The following is a 19,695-nucleotide window of genomic DNA, read 5'->3' as shown; positions in this document are numbered from 1 at the left end:
TTATGCTGCCTGAGTCTACTGCATTGCACGTCACGGGGAGGCGGTCACCGGAAGTGACACCGTCGCATATTATGACATCACTTGTTCCTGCAATATTTTTGATGCTCCTGTTTCTAATGGGGTCACGTCATGCTGTGTTTTCGTGTCTGCGGTTAAAAATTCGTTGTGGCTCGCTATTTCTTTTCTATGGCTCGAACGCTTCGAGGTATTAACCATATATTAAGACGTAGGGGCCTTGGTCTTGAATTTTCAGCAAAATTCTCAGGTGACGGTATGTACATGGTAATATCGATTTCGTCATTACTGTGGACAAGTAGATTTGATAAACGACATCTGCGCATACTGTTGGTATTGCTTAAAACCAGTTGCCTTTTATTTTCGGCATTATTGCCTCAATTACTGCGATCGGTTGACAAGATGACGTTAAGTTAGACATGTGCCTTTGAGATACCAAGCTATTGCTTTAAAGGGACACTGAAGTGATTTGTAAACAATGCTGGATTACGAGCGCAAATTGTAGTCCGGAGTCCCTAGGCCCTGTTTCGACCACTCTGAGCGCGTTTACGCGAATTTATTTAGTAGATTAATCAATTCGACAATGCTGTCCTCCTCTCTGCACTCTCGCCCATTTTCTGTGGCGTTTTCCTGGGACGTCAGCAGGAGAGGAGCTGCCAATTGGCTGCGCTACTGCACGGCTCGCCGACCTTCCGCGACCGAGTCAGTCGGCCCAACGTTTAGTCCGCCGGCCGCCGACGGGTCGTCGCAATTCGCTCGATCAGTTGAAACTAAGCCACAACACGTTTGGGAATTGAAGAGTGTGCCTTTCGTTACTTCCATAGTTTGTAAACTGTGTCTAGCTCCAAGTCAAGGTCGCTTCACACAAGCGCACATGCGACGCTTCACTGACTGGTATGCCAGTAGGAAAATATAAGGCCTCTTAAAGGGGGAGAAGGGTAAGCGAAGTCAATATAGGTACTAAGGAAATAAAATAAACTGATATTTTTAGCGTACAGCGTAAAACTAGGGTGCGGGAAGCACTTTTTTGCGGTGAGCGAACAAGCACAGCGGTCAGCAGCACGACTACGCATATGCGAACGCTTTTCCGTCTGCGAAATGCAATTGCTAGACGTGAGCTATTGTGGAAACCCGGGGGACGCTTACTGCACGAGCGCAATACAACAAAAAGTCACCTAAGCTGCTTGAAATACTAAAACTAAATAAAAGTGTAAACTGGTTATACACTATATATCTTATATTGGGATAGTCAGCACGGCTGGCCCCGTGGCCTTGTGGTCTGGAGCGCTAGGTATGTTATCGCAAATGTTTTGGCAGTCACATGTTCGAATCCCCGCGGGTGCATTCTTTTTTTTATAAGTTAACTTTTTCGTTTTTCGCCGATGTTTTTTATACTGAGTTCACTTTTTTTTTTTTTTTTTGGCCCGCAACGTTCATTGCTCCACGAACTAGTCCACAGAACTCGCGCAGGCTGACACTGCCGCGCTAGCGAGCTCTCGTTGGCGTGCTGTTGCCATAAGCGCCGACTGCTTGCGGCCAGTGGTCACAGGCCAGAATGAACAGACCCTTGCCCTGGTGCGAACACGCTTTTTACGATACAGGCATGAATGAGGCAAGCTCCAAATATGGGAGAAAGCGCATGCATTTGAGCGTCTGCGGGGACGCGGAGGGCGTTCATGCACTTCGTAGGCCTCGGCTAGTGAATGCTACGATTCCAAGCCGTCCTGGGAGGCTTATGTTATGCAGTTTACAGCCGAAAACATGGCAGAAGCGCGGTACTACGATTACTGGGATATTGAGAATGCCCATCCAACGACGTCATCGGATGTCAAACATGTTGTTTTACAGAACCGAAACCGAAACCCTAACTTGTTTGATTGCTAACCTTGGGCATCGTGCAATCACGGTGCCCCCTCCTCCCAACGTCACAGCTTAGTTGGTGCGGCAGCCGCAAACCGCGCATGGTAGTTTTTCTTCTTTCGCGCTTTGTAAAATAATTACCGATTTTTGAACCAGATAAACTACGAAAAGTGTGCTAATTCGAGCCAGTCTACGCAGTGCAAGCAAAAACGGGAGCTTGACAAATTCACTTCAGTGTCCCTTTAAAACACACACAAGACAGCGCAAAATAGCGCGGTAATAACTCACAAGTTGCAGAGTTTTTACCAATGTAATCACGTATAAATGTTCTTATATGAAACAAACAATGCAGATACAATCATTTGCTTTCTAATATTTTGATTTTTCTAATAATTTGCTTCCTGAACAGATATTTAGCTCGCGTAATATAATACAGTAAAAGAAAATCCACCGATATGTAAGCTTACGTGTCGCAGCAGCCGTTCTTACCAGTTTAAAACTACTTACCGCTAACATCAGTGCAAGTAGGGACGGTGTTGGCTCCACAGTCAGTTTTTGGGGACACTGTTCCTCGGGCGATGTTTGAACAGTAAGTTGCATCACTTCCGCTTTTTTTTCTCCAATAAAATTCTTGAATCGCACGTATGGGTAATGCTGCACCGAGACGAAAATATAGAAGTAACTTTACAAAAACTGCTGCCCAAGAGGATACGCGACAGCAACCCAAAACAAATTGTGTTACGGCTGTGTGTTACCTTTATATCTGGTAACAGATTTGACAGCAAGGACTTTTCCTTGTTATGGCAATTTATTATCGTACAAATGTGAAGCGGTACCAGCCCTCCCGAATTCGTTAACCTACAGGAACCTCCTCTAAGCCTGGAGCCCTGCCAGTTGCATTGCCATGCTTGCTTTGATGTGTGACTAGAACCGGAAACACCAAAGAATCGATATGCCCGTACGTACCGTACCTCGGCGACCACCGGAAAACATGGGCATTGTCACTGCGCAAGAATTTTGAAAGCAACCTCATCATCTTCAGTTGAATTATATGAATATTGCTGGCTGTTTTTTAGTCTTCGTCACGTCAGCTCAGGTTGTCGTGCTTCCTCCTCCTGCGTCTACTGTCACAGCGCTCTGGATTCATCGCCCGCCCTTCAAAGGTCTAGCGGCCTATTTTCTTGAGTATTGTGAATGGTTTACGGCCTCCAAGTGGACGCGGCCTTCACTGCCTGGTTGTCTGCTCGCACAGTAGTTTTTTTTATTTCGTTGGTTTGAAGGGTTAATTTCACTTTTCGGCAACTCGGCGCACAGCGCAACGTCTCCCATTGCACATAGCTATTGTTGAAATACAACAGGCCGCCTTGTACAAAATTGACCCCATTTTGAGCAGGAAAAATTTGGCGGGGGTTCAGATCATCTATGCCGCAGTCATTGTCACAGAATTGAGAGGTAATGTAGTGGCCGATGTCTCGGACGGGAGGAGCGACAAACAACTCCCCCCAGCGTGCGAATTCGGTGATGTGGTTCGGACCTGCTAACCGGCGTTAGGTCCACGCCTGATTGGCCGCTGGCGTGAGGGACGAGACGGGGTACGGGATAACCATTTCAAAACAAAGTACATTTACTCTCTACACATACACAGGAAATCGAGAACAGGCCGACACAGAGTATATGAAGACTAAACGTACTGCAGTTGACACCCCGTTGGGGTCAGAGCTGCCAAAAAACCGACACAGAGACATTGATCACGATGAAGGAAACGGTACCTGCCGTTACGAGCACAAGAAGGAGACGGCAGTGGATGAAGAGGATAGTAAAGTGTACAATAGGCGGGGTTGGAGGCTTCCCCCAACTGCTTACAAAATCCCGCGAGGATTACATACAGCAGGGTGCACTGAAGGAGGCAGATAGAGAGGCCTGTGCACTCCACTCAGACAAGTACAACACATAAGACGATTAGAAAGTGTCCGAAGAAGGGTGGAGAAGGGGAGAACATGTTAGCTGTAGTCCGGCCGATGATCCCGCCGGGGTGATGAAGGCTGTCGGCCGTCTCTGGTGGGGCACCGCTCATCAGCGATGCGATTTGGGTGAACTTCGGCCACGCACTTTCACCTCCTTGAGGCACTCTTCGGGGGACTGGAGTTCGCCGTCGTCGCTCGGCCGCCCCAGCACAGCTCTCAAGGCCGACGCCGCGTCCCGGCCGTCCTTCCGGTCACCGCCAGTTCTCAGCCCATTCTCCCCGCAAACCCCGCGCTGCACCGTGCACACAGCCCCGCGGGCCACCCGTCTTCCGAGAATCCGCTGGGTGCAGGCTTCCGTTGGCCGCGGCACTCTCGCCTACCTCTCCCTCCGAAACACATGGCCAGCCGACCCGGGTGTGACTATGGAGGCGAAAACACTCCCTCGATACGCTGTACGTCTCCTATCGGACCAAAAATGGCGAGCGGCAAGAAAACCAGTCAAGAAGGGACCTGAATTTCGAGACTGTCATTTATTGTTTTTAAGTAAACAGATTCTATATGAGAGGCCATCAGATGCCATCACTTTCATCGAGGGTGTGAGGAGTGAACCAAAGAACGAAATTCTACTTCCTTCCTTATCGGGAAAGAATTGGAAAGTGCAGTGAATATCATGCTTTTTCCTTGGTGTGTGGACCCCAATAATGTCAGGATTAAATATCCCACGATATATCGTGATTGTGTCATTTTCATTACCCGTTTGTAACTTAGGAGCCCATTTGAAGAGCTCGTAAACTTTAGAAGCGGAAAATACCACTCCGCTGGTTTAAGATTCTGCTACATCACTCCCGCGTCTTCTGTTAGAGATTCCCGAGAAGCACTGAATTTTCCTAATTTAGGTAGATGGTACCGAATATCTAGAAAAAAAGAGCCGATGTGGTGCGTAACGCTGCTGTGGGTTAGGTTTACTCATTTGGTCTCAATGGGTCACTGAGAGGATTGCCAGATTGGCTTTTGATATAGAACTACACTTTGCAACTAACTTAATTCTAGCTATACAAGGCGTTTCTTAGAGAGAACAAAATAAACAGAGTTAGAAAATAATTTTCTGGCTACACGACATTGCGAGGGATTTATTAGGAGAACACTAATGCAGATCTACATTTCACTAGAGGCCAGAGGTATGCCGTGCAGGGAGCGAGCTAATAAACAGCGCGGGTTCTATTTGCAATGAAAAATTGTATAGCGCAGGAGCTCTCCGCTTGAACTATGTCACAGCCAGCGCCATCTACAATTATGCTACCGCGATTTTCAAACCCTAGGCGTATTTATAGTGCTTAAACATCCAACCAGAAGTATGCGATTTAGAAAAAAAAAAAAAAAAACGAAAGGAGGCAGATTACGAGGGCAAAACGTGCTTCACAAACCGGGAAGCAGCCACCACCAGGGGTGCTCCTTACAATAGGAATTAAGCAAGCCTGCCGGCCTCGACGGCTCATCTGTTTAATTACACTTTATCAGGACTAAGTATGTTACGTCAAGCTAGCATTTATCCGTGATGCATTCAAACTGAACTAAAGACCACACGGTAATCGCAGAGGTGCTTTATCTAGACGGTTTTCGCCAGCCCTCACCAATCTCAGTCGTGTGAATCAATGAAGATTTTGCAGGAAACTGGCCGTTGAGCCACGACCACTTAATCTGTTTTCGCTGGCAGATAGCTACTTGTTCGATTTAAATTTATATTGCATCCCAACGTCGTTATTGTGTAAAGGGCGTCTGTAAAAAAACGAATTTCCTCTGCATATCCTATTTATGGACTGACAGAAGAGGTTGTATGTCGTCGCACCCGCTGTACTTCATTGATTTTCTGCGAATAATGGCAGCAAAAGGGGGCAAAAGATGGGTACGGAACATTGCTCAATTTGTTAGTGGTGCAGGCACTGGCACATCACATGACATTAAGGGTCATTGTTGCCTAGTGCAGCCAAACCAATTGTGGTAAGCCTTTACTGAACAGATTCACTCAGTTATTTTTACAAGTCCGGTTTACACAACTTCTAATCTTCGCCGTCTCCTCTTTTTCTGCATAAAAGGCGTAGTTTGGAAGTTAAGTTAGCTTTTGGTAACTATAAATCCTAGCAGAATTCAGCGGCTGTGCCGACGTGCCGAGGTTGCGAGGCCTTTAGTTTTAGGAAGAGTTTTAAGGCAAGAGAAGACAACATAAAAGGCCTTCAAAATGTTCTCCTACTGCTAATGAAGGATTTCGTGACGTGTTGAATTATTCAGAGAAAAGGTTTCCGCTGCAGAAACCAGCTTTCCCCAGAGCCCACTAACCTTGGCCGGCTGGTCTTGGGCTTGATTGTCAAATGGAGGGTCTGAAGCCGCAGCCATTTTCTCCAAGACAGTAACCGGACAGTCGTCGTCTTGAAGAGACGTACACGGAGACATGGTCTCTTTCGTCGTTCCGCTGTGTCCTTTCGTTTTGTGAGTCGTCTTCCTGCTCTTCCGCTTGCCTTTCCTGGCTTTAGCACGGCTGGCTTTGTCAGGCTTTGGCTGCAGTGCGAACAACATAGGAGGCAGCACATCGGCAGATTTGCTTTGCTGTGAAGCTCCGTGGATAACAAAATGGGGAACATGCTGTTGAGAAGTTCCCGGCCTAGGTTTAAGGTCGGTTTGAGCCGAAGGTGAATGCCCCGGTCTGCGGTGCATGGCTTGAGCTTCTTCTGCGTCGTCGAATCACCATGCCCAGTGCGCACGGCCAGCGTTGGGAGATTGGTCAATTAACCATTGGGTAGAATTTTCTCGAAAAAAAAAACTGGTATTGCTTAAATCGCCCGTCTCCTTCGCTAACAGGAACGACATGTTTCTTTTAATACAGTGTCTACAGTGCTGTCAGACGGAGCTCCACCACAGCGCCGCAGCCGTGGGTAAAGTTTTCTCCGACGACATTCCAATTTTTAAGACAAACCGTTCACAGGGCAGAGCGCCTGCCGTTGCGGTGGGAGGTTCCGTTTTAGTCTGTGATGCCATGGGCGGTGCGTCGAATTCGGTATCTTACCTCGGCTAACTTTTTCTCTTTCGAGTCTTGCTGGTACCTTCATTTTTACGTTTGTATTTTCAAATGTACGTTTGAAGGCTTAGTATTGTTTTCGGTATATGAAAAGATTGCAATCTGTTGGTTCGGTTAGGTTAGGTTAGGTTATTTTCGGTTAGGTTACGTAACGTATGGGAGAGCGTAATAGTGGAAAACGAGTCATTTTTCTGCGAAACGCCAGCGGATGTCAGCTTTGTGTAACGCTTATAGTACCATAGGACGAAATCTAGACACAGCGTTAGTCTAAAGGGCTATACAACGCTAGTGTAAACGGCCATTGTGACAACTTCACCTCCAATGTTGGATAAACTCTGGCCCTTAAAGGAGCCATGAAGACAAAATACAACTTCGTGTTATTCGAAAGATTTCGTCTTTTGTAGTGCCCACAGCGCTTGACCGAATGCATGAGATGCTTTATTCACTATAAAATTAGTTAATTTAAGTTCAAATTTTCAATTTGCCGCTAAATTGTGCGTTTTCGTCGTCTGCAATGACATCACAGAGCCTTTTTTACCGTTGGTGAACCTAGATGGCGCCACCACACCGCGGCAACCCGTTTTCTTCCTTTGGTTTGTTGGTGAACGTATTTGTACCTGGCTTGTTTTGTTCATGGAGACAATCGTTTCGTGAAACATGGTGCTTGCTTGAAAAATACGGTCACGTAAGACATCGTCGCTTACGTCAATCGGCAGTGTCGTCTGAAACAACCCCAAAGCCCCGCAGTCCTGTGCAGCTAAACCAAGCATCGTGCGCCCAGTACCAGCAGCAGTACGCATCGGTATGTTTATGCGCGCTTTCGTAACTTCCACTGTTTGTCTCACCATTCATAGGGCTTTAAAAAGAATGTGCCCTAAATAGAAGCGCAAATAGCTCGTTCGGCAAGCTTATAAGCTCTGTCTAATTTGCGTTTGCTTTTGCCGCCCTCCGCCAATCACAGAGCTGTCTGGTATGACATCATAGGTTCTGCTGCGGGAAATGAGTTAGTGGTTCGCATGGCCATTCCCATTTTTCTTATTTATGTAGCTTATTTGAGCGAAGTTTGCGTTAAAAGTGGTGTCAGTGTGATTCTAACGAGGCAATCTTTTGAATGAACCGAACTTGTGTTTTCTCTTCATGGTTCCTTTCAGAAGAAAATCGTCGCTATGGCAATTCCTTCGCAGGCGTTCTGGACATAATAAAAGAAACAATCAGGGTCGCCGCACTCCATAATCGCGACACCCATGAACAATCGTGGTTACTCCTTTTTCGTGTGAAATCACTTGCTAGGATTAATACCTGGCATGATATTTATTACGGGTATTCCAGCTGAAGAAAACATGCAACAAAATACCGACACACTGACAATACATATGTGCATATAAATTGCATTTGCGTCCATGTTTGTTGTGCCACTGGCTACAACCTCCAAACATTGTGTTCGATATCATTAAAGCAAGAAAAATGTACCCGAAAGGGTGGCAGGATGCAGTCGCACCGATAGCCGACCTGGTATGACATTGAACATGTGATCCTAAGGTTGTGAGTTGTGTCTCCACCCTGGGCACATCTTTCTTCGCGTTTATGCTATCTTTTCTGAAATTGCGCACCTTCATTCCAAAATCAGTCACCCTGCTTTCCCTGTGCTTTCCTTGGTGCGATAGACTGCTGGCTTCCCTTCCTGAAAATGTATATAAAACAAAAAATAGTACAGTCGCACTAATAAAATTCCAGGGGTTCGTAGAATGCCGTTTGATTTTAAACCCCCAGAAATATGGTATGGCGACAGCTTTTATGGTGATGGTTATTCAGTTTGGTCCCATTTGAACAGCAAACATTTGTTTAGTATCACTTTCGCTGCCGTTGTGTTTTTTTTTTTCGTACATGTCGGCTCATTTGGTTTAGTATTTACGCGTCAACACAATTGGAAGTGTGGAACGTGAGTTTGATGTTGAAAGCCGTATATCTTCATGTTTAAAGCACGCGCGTTGTGAGGGGAAGAAAAGAGGTGGCCCACATAAAGTTGATGTTGTCTGAGCCGGGGAGCGGGAGCCGGATAATCGCACCGCGAACGGGAAACTACAGTGCGGGAGGAGGCACAGAAGAGGACTTTGAGAAAGCGCGGCGGAGAAGAACTAGAGAAAGGATAACTTCCGCCACTGGGATAGGCCGCTGCCGCATGTGAAATACGTGTTGCCTTGAAAGGTGGCTCGTCAAGTCCATCTGTGGGGAGCGCTTCGGCGCCCCTCGCTGCGAGCTCTCTCCTCGGGCCCTCTCTGCCACCGGACACCCACCGGCCGCGCATGACCTCCGAGATCCCCCCCGCACGCTTTACTGCCGCGGGACCTGGGGACGTCGGGGCCCGAGAGATGGCGCTGGCGGACACCACGGGCAGCGGGCAGTGAGGTGAAGGAGCGGGGGTGGTGCTGAAGAACCGCGGCGGGGACTGAGACTCGGGGGACAGATTGTTCTTGGCTGGTGTGCGTGTGTATGCCAGGACGAGGATGTGAGTAAAGAGTTTCTCATTGTACTCAGCCGCAGTGTGCCTCATTTCTGGACGGCCGTAGAGAGCAGGCCCACAAGCCTTACGCCATGGTTGTACACCACCCTCCTTCCCTCTTCCTGGCTCTCCCTCTTTCTCTGTCTCCATTTGTTTTCACCTATACCATTTCAGTTCCCCTCCCCCGTGCTGGGTTGTGTGCTGGGAAACTCCCACATGAGTTCAAAATATCCCTACTCCACTTCTTTTCAACTTTCCATTGAAATCTCTCATTCACTCAATCCCTCACTCAAGCCCTGTTAGGCGCGGCCACAAAGTTCAAAAGGGAGTTGAATAACAGATGGATAAGAAGTTCCTGGCGATGAAGATCAAGCGAAGCGAGCTCCGCATGGTGGTGTGTAGGGGATGGTCAAGGGGTCACGAACGCGGCTGCGAAATTAAATTTAAAGTTCGAAGCACATGTAGTTAACGTACAACTCGGCTTCGGGATTCTGATTCTTCAGAAATTCTAACCATCCGCCGTACTTTCAATGCGTGCGAGGTTTGAAAATATTGTACACGCAAGCATTCGCGTTCGTTTTAGCACTGCCTTAGTTGTACAAGAGCTGGCGAGGCAGACATAGGGTAATACGGCGCATTGCTGTTGTTTTTTCTGAGATTGCCTTGCTGCTTAAAGGCTGTCGCTATTACATTGGACTCGTTTGCTGCCAAAATGCGAGAGCGGAGCGGTGCTCGGTAATGTTCACCGCTGGAGACAGGGGGTGTCCCAGGATGGAGCCCCGTGCCCTGTATGTGCTGCCTGCATGCGGCATTCGGGCGCGCATCCGGGCGCGCCCTGCATTTTGGCGCGCCGGTATACGTGGGACACCGCCCCTAACAGAGTTAAAGGAAGTTTTTTTTACGCATGGACGCACAAAATGTACAGGTATCCGCAAACAGCGTTTTGCCAGCGGGAAGGGCAAACATGTATCACTGGAGGGTTAAGGTAACCCAACTGTGAGCCTCTGCAGAACGACAGAGCAGGAGTAGCAGAAAAAATACACGCTGGGTTTTGTGTATTTTAGTTGACCAACATGAAAAACGTTTCTCTTTGCCTGGTAACACCCACACGCAGGTTTACTCGACACTTGGTTCACCAGGCCGGTATCCTATCCCCTGAAGTGTTTTTTCTTTGAATAGTTTCTCACAAAAAGTGCCATTTTTATTGCTGAATTCGAGCATTATGGGGATAAAAAGCAAATACCCTATGGTGAAAAAATATAACCAAAAACAGGGAATTAAAAAGGGCAGCTGCGAGCGCTCGCAATGTCCGCGTCACAGATATCTGTGCAATGAGCTGTGGGAGACACTGTTGACAAGCTGTCAACTGGAGAACAAACTCTCCTGATGGCACAGGCCAAGATGGCTGGGGCAACGCATGAATTCCCGGAATAGGGTTGCACCATCAATTTCAAGCTCATCAAAATGTTTTGTCTCTTTTTCTCTCAGTAGAAAAACCCCTCAGTGAAGCATCGTCGAAGTTTTCGTCACTTCTGTACACAAGATAAACATCGATGTACGAATCATCTACATTGGTAGAAGATGAAGAAGACGAAAAGCAGCAAAACCTTTCAAGAAAATTTTGGCCAATCCTCACAAGGGTTAGCGTCATGATTCGAGAATATTAACCCACCAACCATCCAATTGACGGTCCAGATAGTCCAATGCGTCACAGGCATCCACTGATCAGCCCCCCGATTCAAGTTTCGATACCCTCTCGTTGCGCGCTTCGTTTTCTTCTTCTTCATTGCCTACCAGAACCTCATCACACGCTTAATTCCTTGGGAACTATACGCAGTTTCGGGATCAGTGATGCAAATATTATCCCCATAGTGGTGTTCCGAAAGTAAATTATTTTTCAATGATCTACAGGCCTATGCCCTCTTATTTCAGTTACTGCTGTGCTACCTCCACGCTGGAAGCTTCTCTACATTACATCAAAACTGCCCCAGCAGCCGATACAGTGCCATATTGTTCTACGCTGAGCAGTTGAATATCTATACAGACTCGTGACTTCTCAGTGCTTGACCTGTCTTATTCCTTACGTATAGTGTCAAGATTTATTACATGCCTCGGGCTCAAAGTGCACGTCTTGTTAGAATATCAAGTAATTGATTATACCTGCGGCTCAAAATAGTGGCTTTACCTGAGTATGTGAGGTCACGTTGTCTTGTTATCATCATCATCAAGACCCGCTTGTCAATGACTTACCAGAGTACTGGAACCGTCAGGTGGGTTACGATTTCTCTTTGAAGCATGGAGAGTTGTCGGCAAATCGCCCTGTGAAGTTACTGGGCAGTGGGACGCGCAATTTGAGTGTCATCCCGCTTAAGATGACGATGAAGAGAGATATTGCTTTTATTTGGGAAAGATTGTTCTCGGTCAGTTGTGGGAAAAAGGGAGTACAAGGTAGTGTTGTTGACGGCATTGGACCTCGTGCAAGTTGGTTAAAGTTCCAGCAGTAAGATGGTTGGAAACCTTTAGAAGCCGGCATAGTTCGTGGGCGGTGGGCGTGGATTGATGAGAGGACAGAAAGAATTTATTTGCAGTTTTACACATTCATTTCATTATGCAACTCATAAGTATACGCTCCGAAATAAAAAAGCTACGTTTTTCAACTTCAGAAACTCTGCACACTAAGGTAATGCGGTCACCCTACAAAACTAAGGTCAGAACTGAGCGATTTGCACTATATGTTACATCATCTTATGCGTGCTTGGACATAACCTAGTAAGCTGATTCATGCTCGACTCCCTGCTCTCTGCTGTAAGTGTTTCGCAGGTGAAGTGTGAAGCTTTCTGACGTGGCTTGGAGCTCTTGGGTTTTGTGGTTTTGTAAGAAAGACTTGCGCCATTCCAGGCAGGTGACCGCATAGAATGCGGTTGCGGTAAGCACAGTGACGCCGGAGAACTTCACCAGGGTCTAGTTGTTCACCGAGTTTGGCGGGCAGAACATCGTAAGCACGCGTTCCAGGAGTCGAGGCCCATTGTGCACCCCCTTGCGAGGCCTGCGGTAGAAAGGGTAAAGTAGAGAGAAATGTTTCGTTTCCCCGCATCACCCAGGAGAATACCAACCGGGGCAGATGGAAGCCTCTAGCATCAACGGCAACCCAATGCTGAAGGCACAATCGTGCACCCACCCCTTTCTTGAAACTTTTTCGTACGGGCGGCAATCGTCTTCGCGGCCGTTATTTGAGCGACCGCTTTAAAGCCGTGGCAGTGCTTCCGAGGAAGTTATACCACTAATGTGTGCCACAGTGCCGCAGTGATTTAGAAAGCCGACCTAGTAAGTGAAGAAACTTTAAAAAGACATAAATTGGGCTAATGTTACCAGGCAATAAAAACAATGATGACGCAGTCCTACTTTTGCCCCCGGGAAACCTCATACAAGCCACTATTATGGAAATTGCTGTTTTTATAGCCACACATGTCCCTTCAAACGGTGCGAATAGCGTGGTAGTTCAGAACATAAACCTATTTTTGTCAATGTAGCATAGGCTGATGTGGCTAATAGTTTGAAGCGAGCCCAACGTGAATGCACAATATTCTAGAGCGTAATCTTTTGGATGCCATATTCATTTTGCGAATCACAAACAATATTGTTGCAATGCAAGCTTCTGATGCGACATTTTTTTTCTACCTACTAAGCCTATGTTTAAAAAAAAAATGCACCACATGCCTTGTTCTGAAGTTAAGCTAAGCATGAGAAGATTACAACCCACTTCCTTGTACGTTTTTGAGAACTTCTCGAGGCAGCGGGAAAGAAAACGATTCTGTCTTCTGAAGACGATCACGCTGTTTCCAACTTCGAAAAAAGCTCTCGTGCCAGGGCGTCCTCCAGGTTGTCGAAATCCTCAGTGCGACGACATTCATGTCGGCGTAGATACCACAGTACTTCCACCGAATAAGCAGCCCTAGGGCATCGCTTAGACGATTCATGCGAAAATTGGTGCGGTTCCAGTTGTCCTTCACGTACCAGTGTAAAATCACGCGATTTTTGACGTGAGCACTTAAGTCACAACGAAGAATCCTGAAGTTTGGCAGCTCAAACACCTGGCTGAGGAACCTACAAAAAAAGTGCTCGAATGAGTATCCAAATACGCCGTAATCCGCTGCTGCACGAGTGTAATGTACGCCTATGAATTGGCAACCACTGGCTTGCAGAAACTCACTGTAAAACGGAGGCTACTGTGTGTCAAGGCACATTCAAAATACACGATGAGACCAACGATAGAAATATACACACGGAATCGGCAAAAGCGTTTATAATAATCGTTTTTACAAAGAGGAAACGAAAGTTAGCAGTAAATTTTTTTTCGCCCGAACGGCAAAGTTAACTAGTCATTGTGACTGTTCGTAAACAGTACTGGACAAAAATTTCAGAGCGGGTAGACGTATTTGCGGCATATAAACAACATAAATGCTAAGAGAAAACATTTGCGTTTCAAAAGTTTAATGCGGGAACATTAGTTTGCGGTATACCCTATAAGAAGTGAAAGAGTCAGGGTAACCCTTTAAAGGAGCTCAACTACTTGTCCCATTAATTATTCCTTTTTGGAGCCTCAGATTACTCATCTTACCACAGCATAGCCGTGCCCAGCAACCGGGAGTCGCCGGCATCTCTCGGGGAGGAGGTCAAGGCGTTCCTTGAGGAGTTGCCAAGTGCCCTCTGAAACAGCATCGAACTCCCCAACGCGGATTGCAGAGTTCTCCGGCAATGAAGTTACGGAACGCTGGACCAGAGTCCGGCTATACCTTCCAAAGGAGGGTTAATTTACTGTTTTTTTCAGAACCATAGCATTCCTTTAAAACAGCATTGAGTTCTGAATCTGTTTCTTTATGGCTTCCCTGGTGGTACCTGCTACACATTGGCCTCACGAGCTGGAATCACGTGTCCCCACCCAACATCCGGCAGCGGCTAGGAATTTGCTGGAAACAAATTCTAGCGCTGTTACAGAAAAGGTGCAGCGGTGGCATCAGAGCATTAACTTTTCAACGCTTAGGTACTAGCGCAACACATCCTTGATATCTCCTGCGTGGCCGTTACTCCAGCTGTCGCCATGATACCGTGGTACTCCCTCCATAGACACTTTCATACCACTAAGGTATGTTTACGGCCAATCACTATGTGGATCATATGAGCCATTCGCAGAGCCGAACGCACAAATAACTTCCGCATCTCCGTTGTGGACGCCCCTGCGGTCGGTATTGGGTATCACTACAAGAGCTCCTGAGGAATCGATTCCACGGGTATAACTACCTCCTTATGAACTTTGCCACGCCGCAGAGTGGTACGCAGATCCTACCACTAAGTATGGACGCTCAATGCGGTCGTTACTAGTCTAGACCGTGCACTTAGTAACGGCTGCTTGTTTATTACAAACATTCATTGATTGTAATAAAATTCTGTGAATGATTGCACATAATAAAAACAGCACTTTCACCACTCCAAATCGTGATTGAAAAGTTTTTGCAAATCCACATGCTGACTCGTACAAGCGCGCATTCAAATGCATAATTCAAAATTATCGCTAAGGTATTTGATTTTCGCGACAAGCTCACCGACTCTATCACATGACTTTCCGCTGCTGGTTGTAAAAACAAGGAGAGCAGATGTATTTTAAGGTAACTAGGAAGTTATTCTCGCTCTCCCCGTCCATCCCGTTGGTTTTCTTGATCAATTTACTCCTGGTCTAAGTGTGGTTTGTGCGTGTTGAATGTGTCGTGCAGCGCGCTCAGCCGGTACAAACTGTCACGCGTTTACTAGGTTATGAATGACGAGTTAGTTAAAAACCCGCCGCGGTGGCTCAGTAGCTACGGTGCTGCACTACTGAGCACAAGCCCGCGGGTTCGATTCCCGGCCGCGGCAGCCGCTTTTCTGATGGAGGCGTAAAGCAAAAAGACCCGTGTGTACGAGATTTCGGTGCACGTTGAAGATCCCGAGGTGGTCAAAATTACTCCGGAGCACTCCACTATGGCGCGCCTCATTGCCTGCGTTGTGTCGGCGCGTAAAACCCTACAATCAACGAGTTAGTCAAAACATGTACCTAATGGGAGCGTTATTCACTCGGTTATTCCTTCTAAAGATGTGGTGCGCACTACCTGTTTTAGTTAGTAAACCTACGATGGCTACATTTGCTACCTTCAGTCACTGAGTATCTAGTGGATGCTGCGACATGTAAGTGGTTAGTGTTATGTTAGTAAATGCTACCACCTTTTTTATGACCGTGCGGTTACGGCATCATGGTGCTTCAGCGCGGCCGCATTTGCTAGACATCTGAAAAGGCGGTTCACTTACGTATCAATGGCCGGTACACACTACTACGTCAGCACGCCTGAAACGACACGGTGCGGTTCCAAGCAACTCATTGTGACGCGATGGGAGTCGAAAGACAGACGTATTATGCGTCTGTAAATGGGCTGCCATCGACGCGCCATTCCAAAACGATAACATGGGGCAGCCTTTGAGTTTTTGTTCGGACTCAAGACAGCTGAGGCTGCCGCATATGGGTGAAGTCACATTTGACCGTTTTCCAACAGTCCAAATAGTTCCGTCATTGCGAAAGGGATACCCTCAATTTTTGTCATATGAATTTGGATTCTAGGGCCCTGTTTATTCTACAAATTTTGAATTCCGTAGCTCAAGGGCACTTGCTAGTTAGTACGTTTTTGAACCATCAAGGCAGAAAGTGAGAGGTGGTATTTTTAACCGAGAACACTGCGGGGGATTTCTTGTAAGAATATTTTATGCGGGTTGTAGTACGCCTACATCGATGCTATAAACCACTCGATGCTATAAATCGAAAAAAGTTCTTTTTTGCAACGTGCGATCACTGCCTTTTAAATGGACAGCACGCAGAAGAACCGCGAAACTTTGTTATTCGTTACACGAAAAGGAGGGCTTTCAAACCTGCATTCCTGAGTGTCTAATAAGGTGAGCAGCCAGACGGTGTAATCTGGATGACGTAGCGCAGCAGACTCAATGGCGCAGGCGGCAGGGTCCGTGATGCACGACGAGCCGGCAGTCTCAAGAACATAGGTTTTCTTTTGTTTATTTAACTCGTGACGTCTTCTCTTGATGTCCTGCCCGCGACTGATTTTATCGCCTGCGGTAAACGTAGCAAACAATGGTGCACGTTTGGCTTCTTTCTATTTGTTTTTTTATAAATACGCCATGGTGCCTAACGGCCTAGACAGTTTGTTGTTTCAGCTTTATAAAAAAGCACACAAGTTTTGCATTGTGCCGGTAACTAGTGATCTAGGATAATGTGTTTTGAGTGACACGTACTCCATACGCCATATTCTCAACTTTGCTATATTCCCCATCTCCTTGTTCTGATTGGCTTTCCAGTTTTAGTTTGACTCCTCCAACGTACTGAATGACACATACGGCCATTTTTTATTGTAAAGTGCTGGAAGAGCCCAGGAACATATAAGTCATCAGAAACGCTCAATGGAGCCTCAAAACCGCCAAGTCGCCACGCTAAAACTTCAGCCGCCACAAGCCTCTAACAGTCGCCAGTTTGGCGACAAATGGCTAAGCCTGGCAACCCGTGTAGTTGTTGTAATTAAAAATATACTTAAAACACTTGTAAATACATTGCACCACTGTTCATGACAATATATGCCAGAGGAGAAGTCGGAGGCTACAGGGAAAGCTTACGCTTAATAGTCGCATTTCGTTTTTGTAATAAGATTTAAATCTTCTTCTAAACAAAAACGAGAACGAGAAAAAGAAGACACGTGTTGTCAATTGCGCAAAAAGAGTAGACAAAACAACTTGGAGTGCAATTCTACAAATTTTCGTTTTTTCATAAGCAATCCATCATTAATGAGGCCATCTAAAATCAAAACAGTAATTTCATAGCGGAACAGAACAACGAAACACTAACTTAGACTGCGAATAGTAAAGCCCAACTTCTGATTAAAGAGATTTATTAAATGTTATTGTCAATAAGTGTTGTGCTCTTATGCACCCTAAAAGATAAGTTACAGTCTACGCCACAAATATAGGTAAATTCGTATAACGCTCGTTCAACCCCCCGTTCGATCGAAGAAACGTAGAACACCAATTGTGGTATATTGGTCAATGCTTCAAAAACATGAACGCATGCTACAGTGTCATGTGTGGCCGCCGCCAGCTGTGGATGCTGGTCCCTGCGGGAAGCATTTAATGAATGAATCAATAAATTAGTTAGAGTGCGAGTGCTACGAGGATTGCCCACAAAAACACTGTGCTCGTACACCAAAATGTGCGAGCACACTATGAAGCCTAAGAAAGTGTTGCATATCTAGGAAGGAACACATACCCACAATGACGTATTGGCAAACGCTTTAAGAAAAGAGTGCATGCTGCCCTCGCACATACTCTGCTGTTGGAGCAGAAAACTTTGTGAAGAAGACGCCGAGCCCAATAGAAAATAAAACAACGACGTTTCGGCCCCCCGAACGGGAGCCTTGTTCACACTCTGAACAAGGCTCCCGTTTGGTGAACAAGGTTTCCGTTCGGGAGCCGAAACGTCATTGTTCTATTTTCTGTTGTTGTCGGTGTCTGATTCAGTATGTCTTTTATTGTAACTGCTTGCCAGACGGGCGTCCGTGGAAGCCTCGATTTCAGGAAACTATGTGTTGCTTCGCAAGAGACCTCGCCCACAATAAATACACGGCCACGTTCAATAGGCAGTTTTTTCGGTCGGTCGCATAAACTGTATTCATACTTTCTGATTATTAACCACTCGCGCACAACTTCCCAAATAAGTATATTACAGCAAATTAACCTGAGTGCCACCAACTGTTGTATTATTTTCCTCAATTTTCAAATGAGGAAAAATGTTTTCGACACGCTTGTACCGACTGTTAAGGTTGAATGTCTAGGCGAATACCGAAAATTACTTTTTGTTCTCTAGGCCGGCGCAACCACTTAAGAAGCAATCTTCTTAGTTACACCAAGCGGCGTTTTCTTATTTTCTCAAAAACACACCAGGAGCTAAAACAAATAAACAATTGGGATCACTTGAACACGCTGTAAACTTGTTCGCTGCTAGTTGTTTTTGTATTCCTTTATCGTTGACTCTTCGCAAGCCATGACCTAGAAATTGTTTCTTAAAAAAACACAGACTGCTACTACCATAATGCAGGAAAATATAAAAAGCCAAGTTTACAGCAAATCAAAATGGCCGAGTTAGATAAGACTTATTTATCCACGGTCGGTGATCTGTGTTGCACTGGTTTACTGAGTTCAACTTCCTCCACTGTAGGGCTGTCTTCTTTGCGGCCGTCATAAACCCGTGGTGCAGCTGTAACCGGCTTTGCTTCATTTCGGCAGCTAGGGTTAGCTATATAGTCAAATATTGATACATCGAATTTCAAGGGACTGCTATAAATTGCTCGTTATTTTTAATCAGCGTTATAGTAAAAACATAAAATATGCATGGTAAAAATTGTGAACGAAACAGAAGCATCTATCTAGGTTTACTGGAGACACGTGCACAATTGCGTTAACTTCGAACGTGGGTGCGGAAGCACCTTTATTTGAAGAAATCAGTAATCTTTGCCTGACGTGTGCAACTCAACTGCTGCACGACGAACGATTAAAAGCTGTCCACGTTCTTGTGCACTGCCGCGGTGGCAGGTGGCATTGGTGCACCTGCTAAGAAAAGTGCGCATTTTTGCTACGCACTGCGAAACATTCACGCTAGGCACGGCTTTTTCGCCTTGGCTTGCGGGCCCTGTCTCAGCGTCGTCGTCGTCGCTCTTGGCGTCCTCGTCGCTGGTTCCATCATCGCAACGAACTGGGTTGACGATGCCTTTAGTCCTCAGTTCAGCAGACGTGCATGCTTCATCGTCGCGCTACACGTAATCTTCAAAGGTAACTGCTGCGTAAAACGGCTAGTTTTATCCACGGCGAACAAAGGCGGCGCCAGAGGCTAGCATGGCGGCGAAACCCACCAATCGCAGGCGATGGCTATAGAGCTAAGGCGTATTTAGTAGCCTGATGAGAATAGTTGTACGTACCCACCATTAGTCATCGTTCACACCAACACGAGTAATTTCGTAAACTCGGAATTCGTTATTTCGAAGTGTTGTTTTATATGAGGATGATAAAATTCGATACGTTATTCTGAAATTCGTAGTAGTGAAATATTTTAAAAGAGCAATTAATGGGGATTTGTGGGTGTTTTTAAAATGTTCGTTCATCTGAAGAAATCGTTAATCTGAGGTTTGCAATAACGGGATTTCACTGTATCA

The 19,695-nt window shown here is 46.2% G+C and overlaps 1 pseudogene; it reads right to left on the bottom strand.

The window, feature by feature from the left end:
* Window positions 1-11,798: 11,798 nt before the first annotated feature.
* Window positions 11,799-19,475, bottom strand: LOC144143148 (lactosylceramide 4-alpha-galactosyltransferase-like; annotated as a pseudogene).
* Between the last annotated feature and the right edge of the window lie 220 nt (window positions 19,476-19,695).

Source organism: Haemaphysalis longicornis, unplaced genomic scaffold (assembly GCF_048455015.1).
Source record: "Haemaphysalis longicornis isolate Haplotype H1 unplaced genomic scaffold, Haemaphysalis longicornis Haplotype H1 scaffold_6, whole genome shotgun sequence".
NCBI lineage: Eukaryota > Metazoa > Arthropoda > Arachnida > Ixodida > Ixodidae > Haemaphysalis > Haemaphysalis longicornis.
Note: the sequence above shows the minus strand (reverse complement) of the source record. Positions and strands in the feature narration are given on the sequence as shown.